General features: G+C 38.3%; 1 long non-coding RNA gene across 1 annotated transcript; it reads left to right on the forward strand.

Moving 5' to 3' along the window:
• The first annotated feature begins 9,549 nt into the window (after positions 1 to 9,549).
• LOC119865696 lies at positions 9,550 to 25,027 on the forward strand. Its single transcript, XR_005378006.1, has 4 exons — positions 9,550 to 9,659; positions 13,576 to 13,994; positions 24,686 to 24,800; positions 24,928 to 25,027. It is a non-coding gene; the product is annotated as an uncharacterized LOC119865696 (long non-coding RNA).
• Positions 25,028 to 26,359: the final 1,332 nt, after the last annotated feature.

Genomic DNA, 26,359 nt, shown 5'->3' on the forward strand with positions numbered 1-26,359 from the left:
CAGTTGGTTAAGCGACCAACTCTTAGTTTCAGCTCAGGTAGTGATCTTAGGGTGGTGGGATCGAGACCCATCAGGTCGGCAAGAAGTCTGCCGGAGATTCCATCTCCCTCAACCCCTTCCCTCTACTTGTGCATGTGCTCTCTCTCTCTCTCTGTGCATGTGCTCTCTCTCTCTCTGTTTCTTTTTTTTCTCTCTCTCTCAAATAATAGATAAATCTTAAAAAGAAAAAAAAAAGAAGGACTTGGGTCTTTGGGTCATGTGGACTTCTATTCCAGCAATCACTTTAATCCATGGTCTTTGTTACTCAATCCAACTGCTGTCGTGTGGATAATCTTTTCTGTAGGAAGATGTTCTATATTTGAAGGCAGCTGTACTTACACCTGTGAATCTTCCTTTTCAACAGGCTTGATAGGTGAGGCTCACCTCCTTCTGCATTTTTCACAAAATAAGCAATTAGCCATCTCCTTGTTCTCAGGGCTCTGTTACACTGCTGTTGAGTTCAGAGGGGCGAGACACTGTGACACTGGGCTCTCTCGTAACATCCTCAGTAGTTTTGATCACCTCTGACATACTTTGAGGTGGTTTCTGACGATGCAGTCATTATTGTGCCCATTAGAAGATTCTAGGAATGTAGTTAATATTTCCTCGGACAGGATGGTATGTGAGCATGGTATACTATCATCCTGATGACCTTGTATCATTTTTTATTAGGAAAATACGCAGAACCCTCATTATCAAGGGATGTTGTCACAGGATCAGCAGTGAGAGAGAAAATAAAAGTTCTTTGGGAAATGGCAGAGCTTCGGGCTAATTCCAGGTTAAGAGGGCACAACATATCTTACTAAAATGTAGCATTTTTCATGAAAACATGAAATATTGGGCAAGTTCTGTACCCCCTATGTCTGTGTTTACACATGGGTGAGAGGAGGATAATTATATTATCTCCCTTGTAGGACTCATTGAGATCATGCCTCTAAAATGATTAGCACATTGTTTAAACATAGTAGACATTTGTTAAATATATTTGATTAGTTTATTATTTCAATTCTTACCAGTGAGGGAGGATGCTGGGAGAAGTATACTGGAAAAGTAGGCTGGATTTGATAGTGCAGATTTTGAACCCTGGCTTCAGACATGTCTCACTGAGGAAACAATTTAACTTACCTGACCATCTGCTTCCTTGACAAGTAAAAATCAGATCAAATAGAATTTGCCCATATCCAGCCTGGTTGGATCACATGATAGATATTTAATAAGTTTTTAACTATTTCCTTGGAGCCATGCAGAAGCTCAATCCTATTTATTTATGTGACCTTGGGTAAGTCACTCTCTGGCCACATATTATTCACCTACAGAATGAGGGGCTTCAACTGTATTACCTATATTATTCTTTCCAAGCCTGAGGTTGTAAAACTATGGTTCGGAAGCAGTATTGAAGTCTGAAATAGTTTGTGTTCAGTCAGTAGTATTTATTGGGTGGCACTGTATGCCAAACACCGTGCTAGGTTCTGGGGATTTAAAAAATTTTCTAAATATATAGCCCCTGCTCTCAAAGATCTCAGATTACTTGGGACCCCCTCCCCCTGACACACACACAATTAGAAAATAACCTAGAAGGGAGGTGATGGAAATATGTTTATGGTATTATGGAAACTCAGGAAGGGAAAACACTTAGCCTTTCCTGAGGACATGAGGTTATCTTTCATAGAAGACATGAACCCTGAAAGCTACATAAACTTTAGGGAGAAAAAGTATATGCTGAGTATAATGGGGCCAGTGAGGCAATTCTACAATAAGAAGGTGAGCAATAGCATGACTTATAGGAAAGTAACCACTCATCTCTAAACATGGACAGGAAAGAGCCATGGCTGCAAATGTTAGCAAGAGCGGATCTTGGTACACATTGCAGACCATGCGAGGGGCTCTCCCTATCTCCCAGGGGTAGGAATATATGAAGGCAGAACGGCATCTCAAAAGAAACATGTTGTTATGTTGAAGATCACAGGCTCTATCAGTACGTCCCCAGGTATAAGCATTATGGTAGTAGGCAGTTTGCAGAGTCATAGATATCTGTCATTTGTGGGTGCCTGTGATCTTTGAACACCGATATCCTCTGACTATTGTATATTCTAGACTTTTTTTAAAGATTTATTTATTTGAGAAAAAGAGAGAGAGTATGGGGAGGGGGAAAAGAAGAGAGAAAGAGAATCTCAAGCAGATTCCCCACTGAGTTTGGAGCCTCATGTGGGGCTTAATCTCATGACCCTGAGATCATGACCCAAGCGGAAATCAAGAGTCAGTCACTTAACTCACTGAGCCACCCAGGTGCCCCTCTGATGCTGAAGTCTTTTTTTTTTTTTAAAGGTTTTATTTTATTTTATTTTATTTTTTAAAGATTGTATTTATTTATTCATAGACATAGAGAGAGAGAGGCAGAGACACAGGCAGAGGGAGAAGCAGGCTCCATGCATGGAGCCTGATGTGGGACTCGATCCCGGGTTTCAGGATCACACCCCAGGCTGCAGGCGGAGCCAAACCATTGCACCACTAGGGCTGCCCTGATGCTGAAGTCTTAAGCACGTGACATCCTGAACTTTTGGATAATGTTCCCAATGGCATTCTGTGGATGTCTTGACTGACTTGATCCCCTACTGGCTGCAGGACCCACAACATTCTACCTTTTCTCCAGGCTGACAGCTGGTTTGACATTCTACTTCAGCCTCTTTTCTGGGATTACCCTGCTCTGCCATTCGATGTCCCCATTGTATGAGAGTCAAAGTCAACTCGGGAATTTTATAGCTTCAGGTATTGCTGCGCCAAGGCCAAGATCCTTGTGAAGTGTCAGTACCTCGATTGGCATGAAACATCTTCTAAGGTGGCCTCTAATTAGGCTGCAGGGGAGGAGTGCTCTCTCCTTCCCAGTTCATACTGGGCCTAGTCATGTGACTTTCTTTGGCCAAAAGAATGCTCGTGGAAGTAACAGGGCCAGTTTGAAGCAGAGCCTTTGAGAGTTCTGGCTTATTTCCACCAGCCCTCTTGAGTTTCTGCCCACCCCCATTGATGAGTTGTGCTCATTGTGGAATGGCATTAAGCCAGGAAATGACATGGTCATGTATGAGTTTAATAAAGGACAGATTTGAAAGGTATCAGCTTTAAAATGGAAAAGGTCTTGTCTGATGTGGATGGGACAGGGATAGGTGTGCTCACAGGTGCTCACCTGCTAGTCTGTCAGCACCATGGGTGAAGAAACACCATGATTTTGGATGGAGTTAGACAAATCTCCTTTCCAGATGGTCACATGGAGAGATTAAGAAGTTAATTAATATATTTTGGGTTTCTGATGTGACTTGGTTTCTCATCTGACCTCTGACCACTTTTCCTTTGTTTTTATGTATTCTATTTTATTTATCTACTACAAAGTGCAGATCATTTAAGCTTATACAATACTTGGAGAAACAATCAAGATGGTGATGGAAAATGTGCTGAGTTCCTGATCAATTCTTGAATGTTAAATTAAAGTTGATTTAAAAAAAAAATACTGCAGTTAAATTGTCTTCATCCAGTTTGGGGAGAGTTTGAGCCACTTTGACAAATGGTAGAGACTCATCCTGCATGACTGACTTGGCTAAATTCTGAATCCCATGACTTGGGATTCCTATTTGAGGAGTTATATATCTAGGCAAGTGATTATATAATTTAGTGATTTCCTAAGAGAATTTAAGAGTTATTTTTATTATCAGTAGTTGTCCTCCTTATTTATATTCTAACTTTCAAAGCCTAATCCCTTCATATAATCTTTGTCAGCTCTATTTTTTCTGATAGCCCTGTTTCACACTCTTTCTTGATGAACCCAACAGGGAAGAATACCAGAAAATTGGAAGAGGAAAAGCAAACATTTACTGAGTGCTTACTACCGCCAGATGTTAAGATGAATCATCTCATTTGAGCCATCAGATCTGAATGCTTAGGTAACATTATTGCCCTGTTTTTCAAGTTGAGGAAACTGAGTTTCAGGAGCCACTTTCTCCACCACGGATGACTTGGTAGTTGAGATATGATTGGACCCAAATGTAGCCCCATCTGCAGTTCAACATGCGGTCTATGCTTCACGTTTTTTTTCTTAATTTATAAATGATTTATGTTTTTATTTTCAGCATTGACTGACATGTTTAGTGACTTAGCCTAGGGATCTACTCCGCACTTTTGAACAATCTAGTCACAAGATGCAAATAACTATTCATAGATTTTCCTTTTTCTCAAATGAATAGAAAGCACGTGTTATGGCACAGAAGCTCCCAGACTTCTTTGTGAGGAAGAACCACCCAGGATGGGGATCTTTTTCAAAGATGCCATCCCCAAGTTCCATGTAAAGAGACTTGGGCCCCTTAGTCCTCTGCAAGTCAGAATCTTCGTTTTAAAACACGCATAAGTGTCGAAACACACCACTACAAGAAAAACTGCTATAGGATCTGGTACAGAATGTAAACCAAGAAATGTTCGCTGAACGAGTTAATGAATAAACAAATAGTTTAGAATATAACGTCTAGCAAATAAACCACAGTTCTATAAACAACCAGAATCTGAATTCTAACTTGAGTTTGTTACTTCCTGCTAAATTAGCAGAGGTGAAGAGCTTTTTGTAAGTAAAATAAGAAGCATAAAATATAGTAATGAAGAAGTATAGTATAGTAAGTATAGTAGTATAATTAGTATCGCAGCTATAGCTACCAACTGATTCCGATTCATTTTACTCTACCTCCCTGAATCCGGGGCCTGTACTGTTTATCAAAGTTTAAATACTAATTCTTGAACCTTCCCAGGGCTTGCGTTGGTCTTTATTTTCTTATAAACATTCCTCTTTACAGAGGCTTTCTCTGGACCTTCTACAACATCCCTAGTTAGGCTTTCTTACTCTGTCCTCTTTTACTTATTTATTATTTAAATTCAATTTGATTAACAGACTATGTATTATTAGTTTCAGAGGTAGAATTTAGTGATTCATCAGTTGTATATAACACCCAGTGTTCCTGCCATCAAGTGCCCTCCTTAATGCCCATCCCCCAAATACCCCATCTCCCCCAACCAACTGCCCTATTTTATTTCCGCCTTCGTATTTACCATTTTTTGAGCTCTCTTGACAGTTTCCTGACTTGTCAGTCTCTCTTCTTCTTGCGTGAAAGCTTCACAGGATCAGACCAGGTCTGCCTTACTTTCATATCTGCAGAAACTAGTTGGGGAATCCATGAATAATTTGTCTATGTATGGATCGACCTATTTGAATCAAGGCATTCTTAGTCTGGATATGATAACAAGACACTCAGAGAAAAGTCAAAAGTTACGTTAAATATATGATTAACTGCCATTTTGACTTATTTTATGAGGCTCATGTCTCATGTGAGTTTATTTTGAACTTTTCCATCATTTTTCAAGTATCTTCCCCAAATAGGCCCTAGTATAAACCAGACCTTCCCTTGGAGATGTTAGTATAATTTTGGAATAAAGTTTTTTCCCCCAAAATGTCAACTTCACTAGTGGTGTATGCCATCTGGGGGAGCAGCTGGAAAAAGGAAAACAGAGATTGGATGGGGTTCAGCTCAGTTTCCATCATTTCTGGTGTCAAATAGCTGTCTCTTTGTTTACAGGAATCTAAACAGCAAGTGTGTGAGAAGGGTTTTAGGGAAGACTCCCAGGCATGGAGAAACAGGATATGAAATTGACAAAACAGGTGGTAGACTAATTTTGAAAAAAAAAAAAAAAAGTAAAACACCTATTACTAAGTAAAATCCTTTGCAATCTGTTGAGCAGCTAATCCCAGGAAAGGAAAAAAATAAAAGCAGGCAACTCCCAGGCATCACAGTATTTGCAACAGAAATTTCTGTCTAATTTATATCACTTTTCTAACTACAGGTGTAGTGAAGGTTTAATGTATTTTTGAAGTATTCAGATGCCCACAACAGCAATTCAACAGCTGTGGCTAGAGATGTGTCTTCTAGCATCAGATGAGAAAGTGCATTGTCACTCTGGAAAAGCAACAGAGTTTTCTGCATTTTCTCCTTTCCCTCTCTTTCTTTTCTTTTTCTTCCTTGGTTTCTTTTTCTTTCTTTTTATCCTTCCTTCCTTCCTTCCTTCCTTCCTTCCTTCCTTCCTTCCTTCCTTCCTTCTTTTTACATTATTTTCTTTTTATTAAGAAGATGGAATTATTTGTTTGGGATGCTAAGCCTGATCACCATCTTAACACATGGAACCAAGTGACCAGATGTCACAGATGCCACACTGGAGACCGAGAAGTATTGTCATCAGGCCAGCAGCAGTTTGTTCCTTTATTAGACTGAGTGAAGCTTTCAACCTACTGGTGGTATTTAATAAGAACTGTGTTATTCAAGATGATGAGCAAGGGGGAAGAAACCAAGCATCTGTAACAAAAAGTGACGAAGACCTCTCTTCCCTGTCTTCTTCCCAACTTGACCTCATTAGAACTAGAATCAGCAAAGTGACATGGAAACCCACTGGGCTATAAAGAAAGGAGATCTGGACTTTCTTCTGTTTTGTGACCTTTAACAAGTTAGTCAACCTCTTGGGCTTCAGTTTCCTGATTTGTAAAATGAAGGAGATTTGGGCTCCCAGTACAAAAGAATATTTTTTTATAAATTGATTTTTTTTCCTCTTTGATAGACATAGTGAACAGGTGTAGTAATAAATAAGCCTTATGTGCCAGGCCCAATTCTAAGCATGTAACACATTTCAACTTCCTTGAACCTCACAACCAACCTAGTAGACATATGTTAGTATTATCTTTATTTTCTGTCTGACAAATGTCATTCTGACATGGAGACAGAATTTGAATCATGGATTCGAAATCATGAATCATTTCGAACCAAATATTTGGTTCTTTAATTACTTTGCAAGGAACTGAGTTTCTATAATCCCAGGTTTGGTTGCTGGTCCTGAGCTTCTCCAAATAGTTGTTTACGCCTGAGTGAATTATTGTTTGTGCCTCACTTTCTTCATCTGTGAGAGATTATCACAGTACCTTCCTCATGGCTGTGTGGAGGAATTGAATGAGATGATACTGTTATATTAGCCAGAACAGGTTGGTTTATGATTCAGTAATAACTCAACTTCCAAACCTCGGTGGCTTAAGACTACAAAGACTTTTGTCACCATGCCTCACGCCCAGTGCAGTTTGTAAGTTTTCTGCTCTATATGGTAACTCATGGATTTAGGCTAATGGAAGATCTAACAGTTTAAGGATAATCTGCCCTGTAGTCGAGGAGGAGACAGTTGGAGAATTGCATATTTTGATTTGCCTCATCTGAATGGGACCCACACCCCAGCCTTTGATCAGAAGTAGTCATGTGGCTTTGCATAATTATAGGGGAGCTGGCCATGCAGGACAATCAAATATTGGGTGATCACTGCCCTCTGTGTCACAAATATGAAGGCTTTACATAAGACTTCAGGCACAGTTACTGCTTAGTAAATGGTTGCTGCTGCAATTATCAGCCTTAATCATAATCAAAGCATTAACAGAATTTTATCACCTGTGATTGGGCATTTAAAAACTGATGCTGTAATTTGGAGTGCTCAGTATGGTAACTTTTTAAAAAAGATTATTTATTTATTTATTTGCAAGAGAGAAAGAAGAAATGAGAGCACAAGCAAAGGAGAGGGAGAAGCAGACTCTCCACTGAGCAGGGAACCGGATGCAGGGCTCAATTCCAGGACCCTGAGATCATGACCTGAGCCAAAGGCGGACACTTAACACATTGAGCCACCTAGGCATTCCAATATATGATAACTTTTAAGAGGCATTGAAATGCATGGAGATTAATGAGAATAATAGAGGATGATTTTTTGGAACCCCAACAGATAAAAGTATTAATTTTTCCTAAATTATGGAACAATTTGAAATAATTACTTATATAGTTAATTAATTCTTATTTAGTCTCCCCTCCCACCCCCGCCATTATTTCTATCTGTGTTACACTCACCTATTCATAAACAATAAAAAGTTGGGTGTCATCAAAGGAACAACTTGCTCATTTCATTGGCTGATAGAATATAAATCATCTACATCCTTTTATGCCCCATCAGCTCATTTATAAGGTATTGCCCTTTATTATGACAGATTTTATGATATTTTGTGATGACCAGTCATGGAGAGAAAAAGGTTTAATGCACTGACATCTAATTTTATTATCTCTGGTACCCATTCATTTTTTTAGAAGCATTTCTTGACTTTGTGCCAGTTTAAGCATGACGCTTTAAAAACTAGATGATGACAGGGTCGGGAATTAAACCTTTAAATCAGAACGGGATTAGAAAGACAAATCACAGAGAGATTTCAGTCATTTAGTCTCTGTCCAGCATGTTAATAAGTGGTACTCACAAAATAAAAAGCACATCACACAGCCTGCTCTCTGTAAGTTGTATGTGTGTTAGGTTTCTGAGTTGGAGGATGTGTTGGAGGATGTGTTGTTCACATGGGCCCCAGATAAAGGACAGGAACAACCATGTACTGAGAGGTTGCTCTATCCAAAATACCATGCTGGGTGTTTTCTTTATGTTCCCTCACTTTATCTTCAAAAACTACTATGAGGGAGATACAGTTTCCCACATTAAAATGTGAACATTTTTAAAAATGGAAGAAAAATGAGGAAAATTTAAACTTGCTTTGCACACTGACTTTCTCTTCCAAATACCTGCCTGCCTTTGCTTTGCATCTGCTGTTCCCTCTGGGTGAAATGGTCTTTGCCCAGATTTTGCATGACTGGCATCATCATCCATACCGATTTCTTGGGTTTAGGGAGGGATCTTCCCTATGGAAAGTCATCCCCTTTTACATCTGCTGTGTTCATTGTTATGGCATGTACACACATTCCATGATAAGACAATACTTTGTTGTTTATGAGCTTATTGGGTATTATGTCTTCCTATTTCCACTAAGGTGCAAGCTTCTGAGGTTAGGGGTCATGTATATCTTACTTTTTTTGTTGTTACTTAATTTTAACTCGTTTATTTTTTTCTCCAAACCCTTCATTTATTTATTTTTAAATTTTTAATTCAATTAATTAACATATCACGTATGATTGATTTCAGAGGTAGAGGTCAGTGACTTAGTCTTACATAATACCCAGTGCTCAGCCCCATCACCCCCAGTTACCCCCACACCCTTCCCCTCCAGCGACTCTCAGTTTGTTCCCTATGATTAAGAATCCCTTATGGTTTGTCCCCGTCTCTTACTTTTTTATCTCCAGAGTTTAGATGAATTTCTGGCAAAGAGTAATTTCTTAGAAAGTACTATTTCAAGTGAATCGATATGTTTTTTCGCTGGGGTTGCTGAGGCTCCAAAAAGAGGAGTCACTTGCTTAAGATCACATATCGCAAAAATGCAGAGCTGAGTCTGGAACCCAAGCAAAAGCTGTAGCAGGTAACATTGATCGCATAAATTACTTTTGTGTCACTCACTATTCCTTAGGATGGTGCTTTGGATATATTACTTCAGCTAATCCACATTACAACCCAATTACTTTTTAATTCCCATTTTACAGTTGAGGAATGTGACTATGGGGTGGAAAGGCTCAGCAACGTGCACACGGCCTCCCAGCTACCTGTGAGCACTCTGCACCCTATCCCGCCTCCCAAGCTGTAGTTTTCAGGTATCACATGTTCTTTTATTTGGTAAAACCTAAGAATGCTCTTTAGCTAACCTTCTCTGCCCAGGTAAGGGGGAAGGGAAGTGAAATACAAGTCTTTCAATTCTCTGCCCTGGCTCCATTCACTGGGCCCAAGAATTGCAGTCTGCTTAGCTGTAGGCGCTCAGTGAATATCTGTTAACGTGTGAATAAGTGGCTTCAATGGAATGCAGAGCATTTATTTCAGGATCAGGGAAGCTGCTTGGCTGATAAGTTAATTGCTTACATTGTATCATTTAACCTTGCTAAGATTTCGACAGCTGGGTGAGTGTTATCCCTCCTTTATAGGGAGGAAACTGAGAACAAAGAAGCCATGTATTATCATACTTGTTTATATTTCTTTTTTCTTTAAGATTTTATTTGTTTGAGAGAGAGAGAGGGGGAGAGAAAGAAAGAACAAACGGGGAAGGGCAGAGACAGAGGGAGAAGCAGACTCCCCGCTGAGCAGGGAGCAGGACTCAGGGCTCCATCCCAGGACCCTGGGATCATGACCTGGGCCAAAGGCAGATGCCTAACTGCCTGAGCCACCCAGGCACCCTCATACTTAAGTATATTTCAATCATTTGTGTGGGTTGACTTTATGTCTGGATTAAGAAGGTTGGAAAGGAGTTGGACAGAGCCAGGTATCCATCCCAGTAATGGTACAGACACTTAAGTTCACACTCAGGGGGATTTGTGGGTTTTGCTTCCCCCCAGCTTTCATTTACTCTAAAAGAGAAGTACACAAAGTAGATGCCTAAAGGCAATTTCTTATACAAAGTTCTTAGCACCAATAGTGAGAAACATTCTAGTCCTAAGGCAAGAAAACCAGTTCTAGACAGACAGCAGATTTTATCTTTTACACTCCATGCTGCTAAGCCTGGTAGTCTTTCTCATATAAATACAGTGATTTGGGGATGCTTTGCTTAAGCACATTATTGTCCCAACTGCCAGTGGGAAAGGGGGTCCCCAGACACTACCTGGGTGCTCCGTACTTGGCCATGGGGAGGAAAGGTCAAGCTCAAGGAAGGACAAATGGAGATTCTAGTTCTAAATTTAGATCTTTCCTGTGTTAGCTGTGGGACGTTTTGGGAAAAAAATCACGAAATTCCTCTATGTTTCAATAGTCTTCAAATCTGTAAAATGGGGCTAGTCCCTCCATAATATGGTGGTTGTAACAATGACAGGAGACAACATGTTAAAAATGTATAGCACAGATTCTGGCTCAAAATAATTGCTAAAAAAAATATTAACCAATAAAACCAGTGCCTTTAAATAAAAATTCAGCAGCCTGGTGGCTCAGTGGTTGAGCGTCTGCCTTTGGCTCAGGTGGTGGGATCCTGGGATCCTGGGATTCTGGGATTGAGTCCTGCGTCAGGGTCCCCATGGGGAGCTTGCTTCTCCCTCTGCCTATGTCTCTCTGCGTCTCTCATGAATAAACAAATAAAATCTTAAAGAAAAAATTCAGCAGTGCCAGTGCCCATTGTGCCTTTGTTGTTGACCTTGTACTAGTACCGTTGCTTACTTATTTGTCTGCTCCTTGTTTCCAAGCCTGGTTATGTAAGGCAAGACCAAGACCACATCCTAACCATTGCATTCTGGGTAAATTGGTTATATAATCACATTGACCTGCCACATTGGCATCTTTAATCATTTTAAAAGTAGTTCTGACTTGACCATATTCTTGTTTAACTATCTTAAGCAAATTAATTAGCTTTGTGGGGCCCCTGATGCCATTAATTCATGGTCTATAAAACCTCAGACCTAATTGAACTTTTTAATGTTGTATCTTTACTACCTGATATAAGTGTCTTTTAAATTATAAGAATTGCTAGAGTTAATACCTTATTAAATAGCTACATATATATGGAAGTATGAAACATTTCCAAGATTGCCAAGTAATCAAAACTCAGATTTTAAAACAAAGATGACTTTATTTCTCTTTTATGATAACATAAAAATATCAAGAAGTATGACTGTGTTGCAAGAATAGTAGAAGGGTCTCCTATTTCCAGTTTGCCAAGAGTGTGCGGTCATGGGGCAGCAACTGGTATCTGAAAGTTAATCAGTAAATGTTCATTAACTGAAATACATAAATAAAGATATATGACCTTGAAAACCACAAAATCACAAATACTGCTTCATATGCATTAGGATGGCTGTAATCAAAGAGATAATCACAAGTGTTGGTGAAGATGTTGAAAAACTGGAACCCTCAAACACAGCTGGTAGAGATGTAAAATAGTGCAGTCGCTTTGGAAAACAGTCTGGCAATGTTCAGCAATTCCATTCCTACATATATATCCGAGAGAAGTAAAAACATGTGTTATCATAAAAACATCTTACATGAAAAATCATAGCAACATCATCCATAATAGCCAAAAGTTGAAACAACCCATCAGCTGACGAATAGATGACTAAAATGTGATACATTCATATAACTGAATATCATTTGGAGATAAAAAGGAATGAAGCATTGGTACATGCTAAACAGAGGAATTTTAAAAATATGTTAAGTGAGAGCAGTTGGTCACAGAAGACTACATGTTATCTGATTCCCTGTTTATGAAATGTCTAAGAATCAGCAAACTTTTAGAGCTAGAAAAGAGATCGGTAGATCCAGATGGTTGTTGGGGGAAGAAAGCGGAGAGATAGACTGATTGTGTAGACTTTCTTTCTGACCTGACAAAAATGTTCCCAAATTAGATCATGGTGGTGGTTCCACAAGTCTGTAAATATAAACCCCATTTAATTGTACATCTTATTTAGGTGAAATATATAGTATGTGAACCATAGCACATAAAGCAACACAACAAAGCTGGCCCCCTCCCAATTCTTTTAAACTAAATTACAAAAAAAAAAAAAAAGAAAAATATTAGATAGTACTTGGAAGTCAAATCAAGGGGCCGTATTGAATGTCAATATGAATAACAAATGTGATAAACTGAAATATATTACATATGTTAGGACCCCATGGATTCATAATGATACTTTACAACTCATTGACTTGCTTTAGAGAATATTAGGGAGCCCATTTATTATTCTAAACATAGGGACATGAAACATCAGGCATCTAACCTGCCTTTTCTGTTGAAACAACATCTCCCAGAGTAACCCAATTTACTTATCAAGAAATGCTTCTTTTTGTAGACACATCCATCTAATAAAGGAAAGGGCAACTAGAATTTCAATATTGGCATTTTACATGTCCTTAATGAAGTCATGAGAATAGGCAATAGGTCATCAGTCATCACTAATATATTAAAAAGAGATACCACTATTAATTGGGTACTTCCCAATGAGAATATTAAATAGCACCTTTACATTTTTGTTGCCAAAAGAAATCGAACCTCTGAACAGAGGAATATGTTCACTGACATAATGGAGAAGCAAACTATAAAATCCTTGGATAAATAATCCAGTTTCTTCAAGACATTAATTCCAAGAGGGAATAAAAAGAGGAGAAATTCTCGATTTAAAGAGAATTAAGGAACTTATCAAAATATACTGTGTGGGCCTTGTTTGGATTTTGATTAGGAAAAACCAACTGTAAATATATATATTTGACTACCAGAAAAATTTCAACACTGACAGGATATTTTATGGTATTAATATTGATGTGATAATGATATTATGGCTATGTCTTTAATAAGAGTCCTTATCTTTCAGAGATACATACTATGGTATTTATGGATAAAATTATGTATGGGATTTGCTTTAAAATAAGCTAATAGCAGGGTAAATTCAGTAGGAGTGTATCTAATATAAGAATGATCGTAATTTGATCATTGTTGTAGGTGGTGATAGATACATAGGGGTTCATTACACTGTTCTCTCTGAATGCATTTGAAATCTTTTATGATAAAAGTTAACAATACATGCACTTGAAATATTCATGCAGGTGTACATACAAGCAAAAGATGTGCATTAAACGCATTAGAAAAATTGCCTATTGGAACTGGTGAAGAATTGAAGCAATGCATATGAATGCAGGGAAGGAATGAAACAAGGAAGGGATTTGAAAGAACCAATAATAATTGTGTGATGTGGAATGAGGAATGGGATTGATCTCACCCACTTTACCTGAGGTCCAAAATGGGAACTGGAGCAAGAAAATCCAAAGTTGCTTCTATATTAATGTCGGTCTTACATGCATGCAAATATGTTTTCTTCACTTGGAAAGAAAGTTGAGAAGGACCACCAGGAACGAAGTATTCATCAGTGGGTTACCGAGTATGCATCTATGCCCAGGAAAATAAAAGTAACAGCAGCAACGAACACAGAATGTATGCTCTAACCATCAGATCCGACTGCTTCGTGGTAAGTAAGCCTTGTTAAAACAATTGCAGTTACATTAATCAATATATTGTAGGCTCTAATAAATTGTTTTGTAGATTATCAGAGAGATTCACTTAGGCTGTAAGGGTTTTTCTAATAATAATAAGAACCATTGAGCATGAGCTACATCTTCTTCTAAGATAATTCATTGTGGAAGACCACATTAAACACAGAGTCCTGCCAGTCGTCTATGTTAATTCCAATTTTGCATGTGGAGAGGTCACTAAATGTTACCTTCTGGAACTCATCTTATCATTATGAAGGTATTTTGTAGTCACGCAAAATATCTCAGCCAAGATGGTAATGGAAGTTCATTTTAAGCCTACCGTTTGGTCAAGAGCCAAGTGAATTAGGGAGCTCTCCAAGATGTTCCGCAAAGTACTTCTCTGAAATCATCATAATTTATGTTTTCTTTCCATCAACATTCCACATACCCAGGTAGCATCCGGAATTGTAAACTTAGCTCTGGATAAAAGAATACAGTCTATGGCTACTTTTTCTGTGGTCTCCTGGTGTAATTTTCAAAATAAAACTTATTGACTGTCACTTAAAAAAAAAAAAAAAAGTCAGTTTGGCTTTCCTTGGGCTAGCACAGTGCTGGAGGTTTTCCTTTCTTTTTTGTTTGTAATAACATTTATAAAGGTGTTGAAGGGCGGAAACGGCGGGCAGAAAACTGGTTATGGAGAAAAGGCAATTGTAATAAGGTCAATCGAGATAAGAGAATTTCATTGGCTTATATAAACAATCATTAAAAAATCAGTCTGGTTTCAGCACAGCAGGAGTTTGCTATCCAGGTAATGTCCTCAAGAATCCACATCAGAGTCTATCATTCTGCTCTACTTCCCTGAGAGTTTGCTTCAATATCTCATGGATTCTTCTCCCTCATGATGGGAAAGACGGCCCCTGTGTCTAGGCTTTTGCTGCTCAAAGTCCCAGGAGAACCTGGCCCCTGCCCCTGCCCCCACCATCCATCTGTGGCCTTAGTTTACCAGATCCAACAGTGCTTTGTTGGAGGTTGGTTTTGATACATATTTTAACTATTATACATGTGACAAGAAAAAAGGAAACCACTCAAGGGTAAATATTAACATTATTTTTTCTCCCTTCTCCTCCCAGGAAGCCCGTTTTTTGACATGGGTTTGGCACCTTTGTGAGGCTGACAAAGATGAGGCAAGGCATACAGGCAGCCTTGGTGAAGAGAGAGAGAGGATAGTGGGTCTCTTTCTAGGAGAAAAAAAAAATGATAAGGCTACTTTCTGGAAAAGGGAGTGCATTCTGAATCTATAATTTGACTTACATTCTATCCTTTTTATAAGTTCACTGCTCCCATTCCTGAGGACTGTGCTCACAACATCTAATCACAGGCTGAAGGCCCCGCCTCCATATCCTCGCAGGGTAGAAGGAGTTTCGACAGGAATTTTGAGAGGAACACAAACATTCAGCCCATAAGGCTGTACTTTTTTAATTCATTATTTTTTCTACATGTAAACAGTCCGATGTATGGTTATGGCAGAAGTCAGCAAAATAGAACTGCTGAACCAAGTTGTCCTGCTGCTGATTTTTGAAGAACTAGGAGCTTTTCAAATGAATGGTCTTATAATTTATAAAAGGTTGGGGGAAAAAAACTATTTTTTAAAGATTTTACATATTTATTCATGAGAGAAAGAGAGAAAACGAGGCAGAGACATAGGCAGAGGGAGAGGCAGGCTCCCCTCGGGGAGCCGGATACTGTACTCGATCCCAGGACCCTGAGATCATGCCCTGAGCCGAAGGTAGACTCAACCACTGGGCCATCCAGGTGTCCCAAAAAACTATTTTTCAGACACAAAAATTATATGCAATTCAAATTTTACTGCCCATAAAGCTTTATTGGAACACAGCACCACTGACTTATTCACATATTGCCTATGGCCACTTGCATGTTCTGAGAGTGAGTAGTAGTGATGGGAATGTGTGGCCCTCAAAGTCTCATATGTTTACTACCTGGTTATTTACAGAAAATTTGCTTTTCCCTGGTCATATACAAACCCAGAGGAGATGGTCAATGAGAAAAACATGCCTCAGCTGGGTCATCTGAGGACCTGAAGACGGGAGGAAAGTGAGGGGCACCTGGGTGGCTCAGTTTTGAGTGTCTGCCTTTGGTTCAGGTCGTGATCCTGGGATTAGTCCCGCATTGGGCTCCCCGTGGAGAGCCTGCTTCTCCCTCTGGCTATGTCTCTCCCTCTCTCTGTGTCTCTTATGAATAAATAAATAAAATCTTAAAAAACAAAAACAAAAACAAGGGATTTTAGGGTTTCTCTGTGTGTATGTATTTCTGTTTGAAAACTGTGATAATCTTTGGCCCGTGGACTATGAAGTCAGTAGCATCTGCCAACACTTGTGGGAAGGTAATACCGAAGATTTGAGACTGCCTTGAACGGTCGGCCTCCTTGAATAGTCAAATAGCTGACCTTCAAGTGTCCTTGTAGCCTTCCCATAGACCAGTGTTTTGAGCTTGGGCAGTGTACTCATGGAAGGAGTGACTAGGTTGACAACAATCATACGCTTTTTTCTATACAGCTTGGGATTGCAGGGGAAGAATTCTAAGGTTGGTGATCACCTGTCATCAATCAATCAATCAATCAATCTCTCACTATGTATAAATGTATTACATTATAGATATATATCTATATAGGTATGTATAGATATATATTATTATGTTATATAATACATATCTAGGTCTACAGAACATATAATAGATTATATAGTATTCCATTATATATTAATATATAATAATAAATATATTAACATAGATATATAATCTATAATACATATAATAGGTATGTCATATATAATACATATATAGTATAGTATGTAGACCTAGATGTCTATGATATAATATATATTATCAAATATAATAATAGATATTATTTATTATATATTATATAGACCTACATATCTATTATATAGATATAGATGATACAGATATCTAGGTATCTAGACAAGGGCCGTGGAATAAATAGAAAGGAGGAACAGCTCAAAGGAACTAACAGCCTGGCTGCAGCTTAGTATGGGAATGTGTAAATGGGAGGAATGGGAGATCTATCTAGAAAAGTAGAAAGTAAACAAATGTAAAAATATTAAAAATAGCAAAATGAGCAGTTGCCATTGAGCAAACAATGATAACTTTTCGGCATGGGACCTAATGAGCATCATGTTCTAGCAAGCATGTTCAGTGAATATGGTTTTGAAGCATTTGATTTGCCTTTTGCCTGTAGATGAAAATCAGTCCCTCTATTCAACATGAGCTCAGGAACTAGGATCAGGTGGGTTTAGAAACTGTAAGTCTTTACAGTCTGTTGACTGTATCTCTCCTAAAACCTAATATTATGGGTGAGTGGTGATGCAGTATTCCTGAGGTAATGCATTTGAAGGTATTTGAAGAACCATAAGGAACAATATAAATATAAGGATTATTACTATCATCATCATAGCCGTTATTATTGTTACTGTGTTGCAGCCTTCTGTGGAGGAGCTGGCATTCAGGTGTGCCCTCCCTCCTTTGTGAGCTTTGAACTTTTTTTGAGTTACGATTTGTATAGATTTGGCAACTCAGAACTTCCAGCCTGGAACTGATTAACTTTACTAATGTAATTGACCTCAAACTATGTTCACAGTTAAAGCAATGAAGTTCCTTGGAAAAAAAACAGTTGGCATTCTGACATGAGGGATGGGCATCGTTAAATGAACCTGGGGAATCCGGGAAAGAGAAAACATTCCTGTGGTTTTCCTTTTGGAACCGATTGTTCTCTCAGTGGGGGATGGAGGAAGAAGTCAGGTACCACCTTGGCCCGGGTAACCTCCAATCCCAACATCCAAACCCATCTTTTTAGCTCAACAGCCTGCTGATCTTGTCATTTTATCGGTTTAAGTAAAGCTTGAAAACTTTATTTTTTAAGTTTCTTTACCTTCCTCCATTTAAAATATAATAATCTTGGATATTTATTCTACATACCTTTGGAACCTCATCAGACAGGTATAATTTCTGCTTCCCTCTTCCAACATCATTTAGAAAACTCTACAGGAAAAGTAGTACATTCATGATGCATGTTTTTGCTTACTGTGCTCTTTCTTCCTCATATTTCAAGATTCCTTCTTTCATCATTTCCTTTCCTATTCAGTGGCTTCCTTTAGCTTCTCTTTCAGAGTAGAGATGTTGGTGGCAAATTCTATTACTTATCCCCCATCTGAGAATGTCTTGATTAACCCTTTGTTTCAGAAGGATCCTTTGGTTGGGAGAAGGATTCTGTGGGCTTGCTTATTTTCTTTTAGCTCTGGGAAAATATTGTGCCACTTCCTTCTGGCCTCCATAATTTTTCATGAGAAATCTACAACCAGTGGAATTGTTTCCATGTATATGTAAAGTGCCATTTCTCTTTCACTTCTTTTAATATTCTGTATGTATATATAATATATATAATATATATTATATATAATCTTTAATTTTCAGAAATTTGACTATGATGTCTTGTTTTGGATTTCTTTGAGTTTATCATGTTTGGAGTTAACTCAGCTATCTGCACTGTCAGTTTTGGTCTTCTCCCAAACTTGAACATTTTCCAGCCATCATTTCTTCAAACATTTCTTCATTCCCACCCTTAATGTCCTCTCTGTTTGAGGCTCAAATGGCATACATGGTGGGATATTTTATTTGATGCCACAGATCCCCAAGCCTTCCCCTCCCCCAGTCTACTCTTTCTGTTGGGCAGATGGGGTAATTTCTGTGGTTCTTTCTTTAGGTTTGGTGATTTTTCTCCCTTCCTTCTCCATCATGATGTTGAGTCTAGTCACTGAATTTTAAAATGCTTTGGTTATTACATTTTTTCAATTCAAAAATTTCCATCTGATTCCTTTTCATATATTCTGTTTCTTTGCTGAAACTTTCGGTTTCATTTTATGTATTTTTATTTATTTATTTTTTAAGTAGGCTCGATGTCCAACATGGGGCTTGAACTCATGAGCCTGAAATTAAGACTCAGGAGCTCCGAGACTTTCTTTTTTATAAAAATTTTCTAATGTGTTAGTAATTGCTCATTCAGGTAACTTTATGGCATTGTGATGGCTGCCTTCGTATCTTTGTGCCATAATTCTACCACACTATTATCTTGGTGTTGGTATTTACTGGTTGCCATTTTTAATTGAGTTTTTCATTCAGTTTCCCTGCCAGCATTACACCAGTGATCAACCCCTACTTATTTTTCAGGTTTGGGACATCATTTTCTGTAGGAAACTTTTCCTGACATCCACGCACAAATTTGGGTTAAATGCCCACTCTGAGCTTTCAACCTGCTTTCTCCTCCTTCAAAACACTTACCAGACTATGTTGCATTTTATACTGATTTGTTTGTATCCCTCACTTGACTGAGCTATATGATCTCCAGTAAGGTATCCTGTGTCCAGAACTATGCCTGAAAATTGTTTGGTGCTCCACAAAGGCTTGTTGAGGAACCCTTATTTTGCTTTGTTTTATTTTTATATCAGACACATTACATATGAACTCAGGAGTGAATAAATGGGCTTTCAAAGAAAGGCTAGGCTTGGTGGAAGGCAAAGGGTAAGAGACCACAAATATATAGGAATTTTTCTATAATTATAGAAATTTTCCCCATCACAATATGAATATATGGGTGTCTTGGAGTTAAGGGTATAGTGGTTGTGACAGTACCGACTCTGTCCTAGTAAAACCTTGCATGTCCTCCCCTCTTGCCCAAAGATCCCACTCCTGTGTCTTACATACAAAAGACACTCTATAAATGCTGTTTTAATTAAATTTGATTTGTTTGAATTGTATATCTACCCAAGTATATGCTTTGATATGCCCTTTGCAAATTTAGCCTGAGTCACTGACAATAAAGGTGACTTAGCCACTGGGCTCAGATAGAATGTGTTTTAGGTTAGAAGAGGGTAAAAATGTAGTTGGCCTTTGGTTGCTGCTGGAGACCTTCTCTTCTGAAAAACCAGCAACCAAACTGGGAACCGTCGTTAGAGCCACAGGTAGGGTGAAGCAGGTGAGGCGCTCACTCTGGAGCACAAAATGGGAGGGGCACCAAATACTCTGTGATCAAGATAAGTCATCTTCAATGCAATTGTTTCTAAAAATCAAAACTCATAAAAAAATTCATAATGAGCAAACTATTAATATTTTAAATAGAGACAAATTGTTGCTGATCCACAAACCTGCCTTCCTAGCATTTTGAATCAGCCTGCAGTTGATTCCTGGGCCCGTGTGGCCATTATCTCTCCTGCCTCCCCACCCTGGGTGGGTTATGAGAGCTGACAATAGCGCGTGAGTAGTAGGCAATACAGGGCTTTATATAGATCTATGCTTTTTTTTTTTTTAATTCAAGTAAAATTAACATAGAATGTTATATTAGTTTCAGGATTCAACAATTCTAAAAATTACTCAGTGCTCATCACGGAAAGTGTCCTCTTATTACCCTTCACCTATTTCACCCATCCCTTTATTGTAGAGTTTTTATTAACCTATTTTCACTTGGTTAGAAGTATGAAAAGACATTTTGTAAGTGCACGTAGAGATGCATATTCTCTTTCGATTCCAAAATCGTTCAGTAGGTTGCTGTCCTTGGAGATATCCATTAGATATTATAAGAAGCAAAAGGATGGCAGGTTTGCTTGAACCTCACATCTTTAGGATCTAGTCCAAGGACAAGATCCAGGCTAGGAGTGAGAGGGCACAAGGAATCCACCTGCATGGCCAACTTCATTTACTGAAAGAGCTGTAAAGTCAAGCAAAGTTGACTGCCTAAAGCAGCCAATTTTCCTAAAAGCAAGAAGAGTGGGAAGAGGAACTTTCTTCTGCACATGGCTGTCCATCCACACACATCCATGACTACCCATACTCAGTGATTCACTGGATGGGGGGAAGAAGTGGTCGTTTACATTTTAAAAGGTGCTATTATTTAGAATTCTTCTAAATTCTGTATTTAAGATGTAAATATTATCTTTGAAGCCTCTGTGTTCACCAGTCACTTCTCCCTCTGTCCCCCACTGTATCAAGAACTAACCATTGTCTTGGATTTGTATTTCCTATTAGATTTCTGCTAATGATAAGTAAGCTTCCTCAGCAACATAGGAGATAAGTTTGCATATTTAAATAAGTATATATACTTTTATATATACACATGGCATCATTTTTATGTTTTATTCAGCAGCTTGCATTTTTTTTTTCATTTGGCATTATAAAAGGTTTACTGTCAATACATGTAGCTTAGGCTGATTTATTTTTAACTTCTGTATAATATTCTATTATGTGATACCACTAAATTCTTTACCCATTCGCTCATTAACAGGCTTTTCATTTCTGTTCGTCTTTCCCACTCCGTAAATGTTGCTTTCTTAGATGTTCTTGAATGTGTCTCCTTATCTGAGTTAACAAAGGACAAATGCTAAGTTGTGAATATTCACAGTATTGGCTTTACTAGTTATTGCTAAATTGACCTCCAAAGTAGTTGTTCCAATTTGCATTCCCACCAGCATCTGTGCCTATAAATGATATTCAGACTTTTTAAAGATTTTTGCCCATGCGTTGGATATAAAATAACATCTCATTTCAGTTTTACTTTACTTTTCTCTGGTTACGGTCACTGAGCTTAAGACACCTTTTATATATTCAGTATTCTTTTATATTTTCTTTTCTGTGAATTTCATATATATACATATATGGTATCATATATATTAGATGTATATGTATATGTGTATATATACATAAAATCAATTTTTCTATTTGATCATTTTTATTTTTCTTACTTGAGTAAGGAAGTCTATTCTGGATAGTAATTTGCTAATCATTTGTTATGCCATGCAAATATATTCTAATCTATTTTCTGTCTCTAGACATTTAAAATATCTTTTGATGAACAATGATATTCTTAGTGTAGTCAAATAATCAACATTTATTATGATTTCTGTTTTATTACATTTTTTGTTAAAAATCATTCTCTGTCCCCAAATTATAAATACTATTTCAAATATTTCCTTCTAAAATATTTAAAGATATGTTTTTCTTTTCTTTTTTTTAAGATTTTATTTATTTTATCATGAGAGACACAGAGAGAGAGGCAGAAGGAGAAGCAGGCTCCCCAGGGGGAGCCTGATGCGGGACCCAATCCCAGGACTCCGGGATCACAACCTGAGCCAGAGGCAGACACTCAACCACTGAAGCCTCCCAGACACCCCTAAAGATACATTTTTCATACTTTGGTCTTCAGTTGCTGTGTGTGTGTATGTCTGTGTGTGTGTGTATAAGTATTTATTTTTTAAATGAAACCTAATGGTCTGTTTACCAGTTGCTGCAATTACAATTCCATCCCAGGTATTCACTTCCAAATACACTGTTCTGAGCTCCATTTTCTCTTCCACTAGCATTTTAGTTCTTCCCGAGCCAGTTGTGTGCACTCTTCATTCCTGTGCCTAGACATGTGTTTAGGAAAATCATCATTTCACCTTCTTGGTCTTCTTCTAGATTGTCTAGGTTATTCTGGTAATTTGTTCTTTCCCATAAATCCTATAGCCAGTTTGCCAAATCACAACAAAACCCCTGTTGGGATTTACATTGAAATCACATTATATTAAAATTCATTTGGAAACATTTCCCATCTTTGTGTTATGAAGCCTTTATAATGTAAAGACTCTGAATGAGTCTTTCCATCTACATACAGGGCATATCTCCATTTATTTGGGCCTTCTACCAAACTTGTCAACAATTCCTTTTTTTAAAATTTTTTTAAAGATTGTATTTATTTCTTTATTCATGAGAGACAGAGAGAGAGAGAGGCAGAGACACAGGCAGAGGGAGAAGCAGGCGCCACGCAGGGAGCATGACGTGGGACTCGATCCCGGGTCCCCAGGATCATGCCCTGCGCTGAAGGCGACGCTAAACCACTGAGCCACGGGGGCTGCCCAAACAATTTCTTATATTACCTAAAAACCTTGCACTCTTGTTATAATTTTTCTTGGCTGCTCATAATTTTGTTGCTGTTTTAACTGTTGCTTTTAAATTTTTAAATTTTCATTGTTGCGGGTGTCTAGGATTTTTTTTTTAAATAGAGATCTCATTCACAACAACCTTGCCGAACTCAAATGTCTTTATATGTTAAAAAAAATACATTGATGATCCCTGCCCTTTCCTTGGCATTTCCTGGGCTCTATTCATAGCAAAATGGTAGAAAGCATTGGCTTCGGGAGAAGAATGGGACAGTGCACGAGGGGCCAGAAATTCTCATTTTGAAATGTGATTGCAGTATGATGCCTGGAGGCAATCATATAATCTCTCTCAATTTTACGGATTTTTTTTTAGTTATCCTTCTGTACCTCAGAGATATTAAATAGTATCTCATTTATTGCACAAGCAGGAAAATACGCTCATGAGTGTAAAAGTCTTGGCACGTAGTAAGTACTTCGTAAATGTTAACTACTATTGTTATTATTATGTTATTGGTTCCTATTTGCAGCAGATGTCTCCACCAATTTGGGAGTACAAATATTTGTGCAGTTTCTTAAATTTGGGGGAAATTAAGTGCCAGCTGAATCTATAACAGGGTTTCTCAGCTTTGGTTGTAAGAACCTGGGCCGGATAATTCTTTATGGGGGACTGGTCCTGTATGTTGTAGAATGTTTAGTAGCATCCTCAGCCGGTTTTCATTAGATGCCAGGAGCACTCCTGCCCCTGCTTCCTCAGTTCTGATGGTGACAACCAAAAATATCTCCAGACATTGCCAGATGTCCGTTGGCAGGGAGGGACGCAATGTGCACCTTAGTTGGTAACCACTGGTCCATGTAAATCTCCAGTCTTTCTGTGACTGCCTGTTTCTTTCTCTCTCACCCAAGTTACACGTAATAAATTTCCCTGTAATTCTCTCTGACCTTCTCCATCCCATCTCGTCTCTGCAAGTGCTTCCCTATCTTGAAGGTCGCTAGGTCAGTAACCCCCAGAGCAGAAATCCAGAAACTGCAAAGATCTGGCCCCTAAAAGATTGTGTGTCTCTTATGTTTAAATTCACATGAGCTCTGCAGCCCCTGTGGAAATATCTGCCTCCCTTCCCAGAGCTAGCTGGTGGGTGGTCTGCTTGCATTTGTGGCACCCCATGCCACCCCCTCCTGTGTTTCAATCAGCAGCCTGCTGGGCTTTGTAAAAGTAGCAGCCTTTGGTAGAGAACCTGATCTTTCAAATTATGAAGCCGAGGATCTTTAAAACAAAACAAAACAAAACAAAACAAAAAAAACCCCACAAAACTTGAACATAGCAAATCAGATTGTACTTTGAGATGAATAATGAGGAGTCCAAGGAAAGGGTTTCAGGATCCTGAAAGGAGCAATTAAAAATAATGAGGATTGAGAAGAAAGCATTATTCTCAAAGAGGAAACATAAGGGTGAGTCAGCATACTTGAGTGTGTGCTTGGGGTGTGCTTAGCCACTTTCAACAGCAAGAACACTGGGGGCTCTACCTTGATGGAATGTCTGTGCAATAAAGAGGCATGGCGGTTAACAGGGCTCTTTGCTGGTTTGGGTTCTTACTGGGTTTGCTTACTGGCAAGTAATAATTGAATAATAATTGATGAGTGTTTAGCTCTTAAAGTGAGTGACCAATTGCCCCACATCTTCTCCACCTCTGCAGGTCCCGCAGGCAGATCTGGTGCTCACCTGCCCTTCTTGCTGAATTAACTTCCCAAGCCTCTTAGCAATAACCCCTGCTGCCCTTGGGAAAGTTCACAGTAATTGGCAAGGCTCAGGTAAGAAGGACAAGACCTCTTCCCAGTGACACTTCTGCTCTGGCACCACATTTTCTGGTTTGTCACTCTTTGTCCCTAATTCCCATTCCTCTATCATTTACCTCTATCCCAACCTTCTTCTTGCCAGATTCTGAGACAATGGGTACCCCTTCTACTGAAAATGCCTTGGAGGTTGGCACCCTCTGGCCACTGCTGTTCTGGTGATGCTCTAGAATAATCCATTCTAAGTAAGCTATTTACATTTTTCTGGCTACCCGCCCCCTTCCCTGATGCGTGCTGCTGCATGACTTTTCCTTCCCACATCATCCAGAATATTGGGACATGAGCTTCCACTGAGATGAACTGTCAGAGAAATGGCACTAGCCAGGTTAAAGAGGGAGGGAAGACTTTCCTCAAAATCAGACAACTGCCTGATTTTTAAAACCTTTGTTAACCTCAAGGTCATGAAGATGACCTCCTCCATTTTATCTGCAGCACTATTTATAATAGGAAATCATTAAAACCTACTAACTCTCCAGCTGTAAAGAATTGGCTTAAAAATGCATACTTGTGGCATGTACTATAATAGGTAACCATTAAAAAGCTCATAGAATAAGATGTGATGACATGAGAACTGTTCATACTATTTTACTCAGTTGAGAAAAGCAGGTTATGAAATCTGTCGTTAAAATATAATACTTTTCTGACAATGCATGCAGAACAAAGACTGAGAGAACACGCAGTTTTTAAAGTAATTATCTTTGAGGAGTGATATTATGGATTATTATTTTCTTTTTGCTGATTTTTATTTTGCAATATTTATACAAGCATATGTTCTTATTATAATAAAAACAAGAGAAAATCTGTTAAAATGAAGAGATAGAAACACTAATTAGAAAATAAATATCTCATTTCTTGGATTGTTAACGATAAAAAGATGATGTAAATATTAGCTTATTAATACTGTCTAATACATCCAGCGTCCTATGTCTGTAGATGTTCATAGACACAAGAGGAGCTTGCAGGATGGTGGAAACTTGATATTTTACTTATGAAAGTCAAAGTTTAAAAATGTTTATGGGTTCTAGTCAGCAATAATTGTTGCCTGCTGATGCCTGAATTTTCACCAACTGGTTACAGACTGACTTGTAATTGCATATTTAATTAGCCTATCAATTTATTCTCATTAGTGAGCCTGTGGTATAATAAATAATTCAAAAGTTTTTTTTATCAACTCAGTCACACTCACTCTTCACCTTGGAACTTGGAAACTCGAAGATCCAGTGGGTCTATGGCTATGTTGAGTCTCTCTCCTTTGGAAAACCACGGGGAATGCTGTAACTGACTAGATCATTCTCACTTGGGTGACGAATGGGTTATTTTTCATGCCATTCACAAATTACGAAAATAAAAAAGTCTTTGTAAATCTATTGACTAAGAATCTTGTCACTTCCAAAATATCATCCTCAATTTTAACTTTATTTGAATCCCTCAAGAGATGGCCTTGCTTTAAGTTAGATTTTTTGGTTTTCATTTCCTGAGTCTTTAGTTTCTTTTAGAAATCGACTCAAAAAGAATAA

Source organism: Canis lupus, chromosome 24 (assembly GCF_011100685.1).
Source record: "Canis lupus familiaris isolate Mischka breed German Shepherd chromosome 24, alternate assembly UU_Cfam_GSD_1.0, whole genome shotgun sequence".
NCBI classification, from domain to species: Eukaryota; Metazoa; Chordata; class Mammalia; order Carnivora; family Canidae; genus Canis; species Canis lupus.